General features: G+C 31.9%; 1 long non-coding RNA gene across 1 annotated transcript; it reads right to left on the reverse strand.

Moving 5' to 3' along the window:
- Positions 1-2,302: 2,302 nt before the first annotated feature.
- Positions 2,303-3,331, reverse strand: LOC142231857 (uncharacterized). The gene is made up of 2 exons (XR_012720944.1): positions 3,052-3,331; positions 2,303-2,828 (listed from the first exon to the last, which is right to left on the reverse strand). It is a non-coding gene; the product is annotated as an uncharacterized LOC142231857 (long non-coding RNA).
- Positions 3,332-6,000: the final 2,669 nt, after the last annotated feature.

Genomic DNA, 6,000 nt, shown 5'->3' on the forward strand with positions numbered 1-6,000 from the left:
TCAAACTAAACCAAAGACCACGAACTAAAACAAGAAATACCCCAATATACGTTTTCTCAAACGTGTTGAACAATAACAACACTCAACCAAATGCACACAACCACACACACATTTTCCAATGCACGCATTTAAAGAGAGTAAGTGATAATCTACTTCACTCTCTTTCTACCTGTTGGGGACCACTCTCTCTCTTTCGTAAAGTTAATGATCATTATATGCAATAAGAGTGCTGTTAATGTAGCGTTTTCTGTTAGTAAGTCGATAGTATTACAAATGAAATGTTATAAATTAGCTTTGATAGTACTTATAAGATAATTCTTCTACTTTACGTTTATGTGAAAATAATTTATATTTAAGATATTAACCTCCCCTTAAGGATTTTGATATTGGTTCCGATTTATTTTTAACGGTATATCTCAGGTAAGATGATTTATTTAAATCAAAAACGTCTTTCGACATTGCAAGAGAAATTTAAACATACGACGAAATTGGTGCTAATTGCAACGTACGAAACTCAATTGTAAAATGTTCATTTATTTCTTGAAAAGCACAATAACAGGTTGGCTAATAAGTCCCCGGTCTGACACATAGATGGCGTCGCTAGTATTAAATGCATATTATTTGTATATAGTACCAACCTTCAAATGATTCGTGTCAAAATTTGACGTCTGTAAGTCAATTAGTTTATGAGATAGAGCGTCTTTTGTGAAGCAACTTTTGTTATTGTGAAAAAATGGAAAAAGAATTTCGTGTTTTGATAAAATACTGTTTTTTGAAGAGAAAAAATACGGCGGAAGCAACAACTTGGCTTGATAATGAGTTTCCGGACTCTGCCCCAGGGAAATCAACAATAATTGATTGGTATGCAAAATTCAAGCGTGGTGAAATGAGCACGGAGGACGGTGAACGCAGTGGACGCCCGAAAGAGGTGTTTACCGACGAAAACATCAAAAAAATCCACAAAATGATTTTGAATGACCGTAAAATGAAGTTGATCGAGTTAGCAGAGGCCTTAAAGATATCAAAGGAACGTGTTGGTCATATCATTCATCACTATTTGGATATGCGGAAGCTCTGTGCAAAATGGGTGCCGCCGAGCTCACATTTGACCAAAAACAACAACGTGTTGATGATTCTGAGCGGTGTTTGCAGCTGTTAACTCGTAATACACCCGAGTTTTTCCGTCGATATGTGACAATGGATGAAACGTGGCTCTATCACTACACTCCTGAGTCCAATCGACAGTCGGCTGAGTGGACAGCGACCGGTGAACCGTCTCCGAAGCGTGGAAAGACTCAAAAGTCCGTTGGCAAAGTAATCGATTATCTTGAGAAGGGAAAAAACATCAACAGCGACTATTATATGGCGTTATTGGAGCGTTTGAAGGTCGAAATCGCGGTAAAACGGCCCCATATGGAAGAAAAAAAGTGTTGTTCCACCAAGACAACGCACCGTGCCACAAGTCATTGAGAACGATGGCAAAAATTCATGAATTGGGCTTCGAATTGCTTCCCCACCCACTGTATTCTCCAGATCTGGCCCCCAGCGACCTTTCTTGTTCTCAGACCTCAAAAGGATGCTCGCAGGGAAAAAATTTGGCTGCAATGAAGAGGTGATCGCCGAAACTGAGGCCTATTTTGAGGCAAAACATATAGATATATAGACATATAGATTATATAATGCCTCAAGCGTATTCATCACTAGCTTTTGTTAAGCGTAACAGCCGGGAATTTAGTGACCCTTACGTGCGAAAATTATTATATTCTTGCTTCGTTAGATCAAAGTTAGAATATGCGCACTTGATTTGGAATCCTTCTATGTGCTCACAAGTGAATAGAATTGAGAAATTGCAGCGTAAATTCGTAAAATTTGCTCTTATTTCTTTGAACTTCTGTTTACCTTTGCCGTCATACGAATCGAGATGTAAGCTTATTCATCTACCTACACTCATTAATCGCAGGCATATTCAGGCTATGCCCAATAAACACAAACGTTTGAAAAATGCTAAATTTCAACAATTTTTCAAACATTTTTTCAAAGGATTAGGGTAATATTCAAGTTGAGAAATAGTTGAGAAAATCGCGTTCTCAACAAAAAACAGACATTACCCTCAACAGTGAAATTCAACACATTAGCAATAATATCTTAAGTGTTATCCTCAAATTGAAATGCATCGCTACTCAATAATTTGTCAAACAATTTTTATGCGAGTCAAATTAAAAATTAACATCGTTGCAAATACTTTTCAACCTAAATTTGTATGAATGATATCCCCACTTCAAATTGAAAGTGAAAGCCAAAATTCTATGAATTTTGTATAATTTATTTATTTTCATCGAAATAAAATATATAATAATACACTACAATACCAATTGATAAATAATAATCTTATTAAACATATCAACAAATAAGAACAACAAAAAAACAAACAACAAAACTTTAAATATCTTAAACATTATTAGTAAACACTTTTGCATTGATAATTCGATTTCCTTCCTGTTGGTGTCATAAAACAGCATTAAAATTTATTAACATGCGGGCAATTTGAAATTGGGAACGTACTGGACCGTGTGTTAGAATTGATTTCCAGCAGAAGGAATTCACAAAATATCCATTTTAAACTGATAAAAGCATATGAATTAAACTGACGATGTGATGCACATTTTCATCCAGAAGTTGTTGATTTAAACAATTTGTTGTTTTTAACAATTTTAATTGGTTGCACTTGTAATGTTTCTGGAAACTTTTTCTTGTCGATAAGCCACTCATTTTTCATTGGTCAGCTTCTTAATGTTTGCAAGAATGTAGCATCCAAAGATTTTAGTTTTCTGCAAAGAGATTTAAATTTAGTGACTTCTCTAAAGTGTTGATTTAATTTTTCATATTGACGTACCAATTATTATAAACTATTTGAAGCAGTTCCAGTTAATTGTCCACCATTCTTCATCGGTCAGCTTTTTAATGTTTTCAAGAACGAATCCATAATTCTGCAAAGAGATATACATTTAGTGACTTCCTTAAAGTTTTATTTCATTTTTTATTTTCACTTACCTATTTTTATAAACTATTTGGTTATTTGTCTAAAATTTTCCATTTTTTTAATTTCTTGCAATTGACCACGAACTTCGTTGCACAAATACGTATTGAAAACCACATGTTTTTTTCGTTGCATTTTAGGGTAGTGTTTTGTCAAAGTTTTCTCATATTATCTTCAAAACCTTTTCAAAGATTTTGTCAACATTTTGGCAAATTGGAAGTAATTCGCAAACAATTTGAAGATGTATTGAAGATGAGCTATTTCAAGTCAAGTTGAATTTATGTTGAAAATTATATTTACCCTCAAACTGAAAAGTTGTTGCATTTGAAAAACGCTCATCCTGTGTTTATTGGGTGTTATTTGTTTATAAAGTTATTTGTGGAATTATAGATTGTTCTTATATTCTTAATCTAATAAATTTCAATGTACCATGTAGACGTTTAAGAAGAGTTGAAATGTTTAACATACCGATGCATAGAAACAATTATTGTATGAATGAACCAATTTTAAAGGCCTTAAGAGAATTTAATAGAATTAATTTGATCTGTGATCTCGATTTTAGTTATAATTTACAAAGATTTAAAAATATTTTAGATGTTATTTATTTTTAGCCAGTAGTCTGAAAGGATGTACTATTCCATAGCGAAATGAATAATATAAAATAAATAAATAAATAAAACCGAAGGGGTACTACCAAAATGGTATCAACAAATTGGAGGGTCGTTATAATCGTTTTATCGCTCTTGAAGGGAACTATGTTGAATAATAAAAACGAATTTTAACAAAAAAATGTGTTTTTCTTTGGTAGACCGGGGACTTATCAGCCAACCTGTTAGAGTTTAGTTCATTTTTTCTAAAATGAGTCTACATTTTCCTTGCTTTCTTCAAGGATACCATTCGGATTTTGCATACAAACAATCAAAAAAGGGGGTGCTAATGCCACCAGCCCTTTATTTTAGTTCATGAAGATTAGTGGATTTTCGTTAACTTTTGCCCAATATGAGCAAATGTTCCTTATTTTAATAATTTCTTGCTTACTTTAATCAAAGATTATAGATTTGAGGAAGATAGGAAATTGGCTTGCGTCATATCAAATGTTGCATTTACCAGATTAGTTTAATACATGTTTCTAATCCTTTAGTTGTTTTTCTTAATGAACAATGTTAAATTTTAGGCAACAAAAAAAAATACTTCTTCCCCTTATGGAAATTTATTTCGTGAACTTAATTTATTTTATTTGCATTTTAATGATATGTCAATACTTGTCGTAGCTAATTTCCTATATTCCTACAATTTATAATCTTTGACTTTAATGACGTGAACTAAAAATAAATAAAATGTTGTATACAAATATAATATATAATTTTACTAAAAAAATAATAGTTCATATTTTCCTACAATGGGAGAAATTTGCTTAAATTGAGTTCATAAGTCACTCAAATGCGTAAATTTTACAAAAATTGTACCTGTCTTGAATTTCGAACAGCAACTTGCAATTAACTTGCAATTTTTTCCTTCAACATATGATATTTTCTTAAGCGACAAAAAAACATTATTTTTAATAAATTGTCTTTAATTTAACAAAAAGTATTAACTTTTTTTAACATATTGTGATTAGAAAACTAATTTAGTTTCAATTTTCCAAAATAAACCTACATTTTTGTTCATAATGGGTTTACTTTTTTTTGAGTGAAGGTTTTCTTTTTGACCGAAGGTCGATAGACTTTCAATGACGTCGTTTAGTGCTTAGAGTTAGGAGATTCGACTTAAAATGGTTACCTTTACAATTGACCTTAAAAATTGAGAACAAATAATCAAAAAACGTGAATGAAGGATGAAAAAATGTCTTCATAGTGAAAATCCTAACAGCTTGGAAGCGACTGGACCAAACTGGATCAAAACGTGTCGAAAATCAACTTCCAACTTAAAAAAATCAAAAAGTTTACTTTTTGAGTTGTGACAAGGACAACCGGCAATCGACATTTTATATTGAATAAAATCGATTTTTATCTTTTCAGCGTCACAGAAAAGAGAAATTGCACTTTAAATGGAGTATAGTCATGATTTTCTACTTTTTGTATAACTAATCTACCAACCTATGATTTTTAAGACTCATACAAAGGTTAGTTATGTGGGGGCATATTTCACACATGCAAAATTGCCCGGCTTGCATAATATTACATATTCTTTACTCGTGACTTCCAAAATTACATTACTTTGACATGCGTAAGTTTTATGAGATCGGTTTAACTGAGATCAACATTTACAATGCATTATTATAATTTCCCAATGATATCCAGGATGGTTGCCTTTCGCATTAATAATAATGTAACGGCTAATATGTGCTAACAAGTCGAAAATATTAAAGACGTTTCCACTCAATCATCAATTATTTTATTTCGAAGTTCACATAATAGAAAAATGTCGAAAAAGTCGCCTTTTTCAAGTTGTTGAAAAGTAGCGTTGTTAACACTGCCCTCAAATGATTAGAGAAATGTATCTTAAACAGAGAACAAGATAAATTACTCTCGCCATATGAGTATTGTTGTTGTTGTATACATGTAAACAATAATTTAGCGCCACACAGATACCGATATTGTTGTTGGTGGCTTACAATGTTTGTGTGGCTTGGCGTTTTGTTGGATTTACCTTTAGTTAATAATGGGGGGATCGCTTCTTTGGGTATCGCGCTATTTTGTGTTTCTTTTCAAACATATGAGAAAATATGTATGTACTTAAATATTTATCACATTTAAAATTAACTTGCAACATTCTCAAATATATAACTAACATAAATTACGTTAATCCAAACAGGGCTTTAATATATGTCAGGTAGATTTAAAGCGATTCATCTATATTTGCATTACAAATCTGTTGCTCCAAATTTAAATGAAAAAATACAATGCATATACATACATATGTAAGTATGTTCTTGCATGCTGATAAGTATGGATGGATGTTTG

The sequence above is a fragment of the Haematobia irritans genome, chromosome 3, assembly GCF_050003625.1.
Source record: "Haematobia irritans isolate KBUSLIRL chromosome 3, ASM5000362v1, whole genome shotgun sequence".
In the NCBI taxonomy this organism is placed as follows: Eukaryota; Metazoa; Arthropoda; class Insecta; order Diptera; family Muscidae; genus Haematobia; species Haematobia irritans.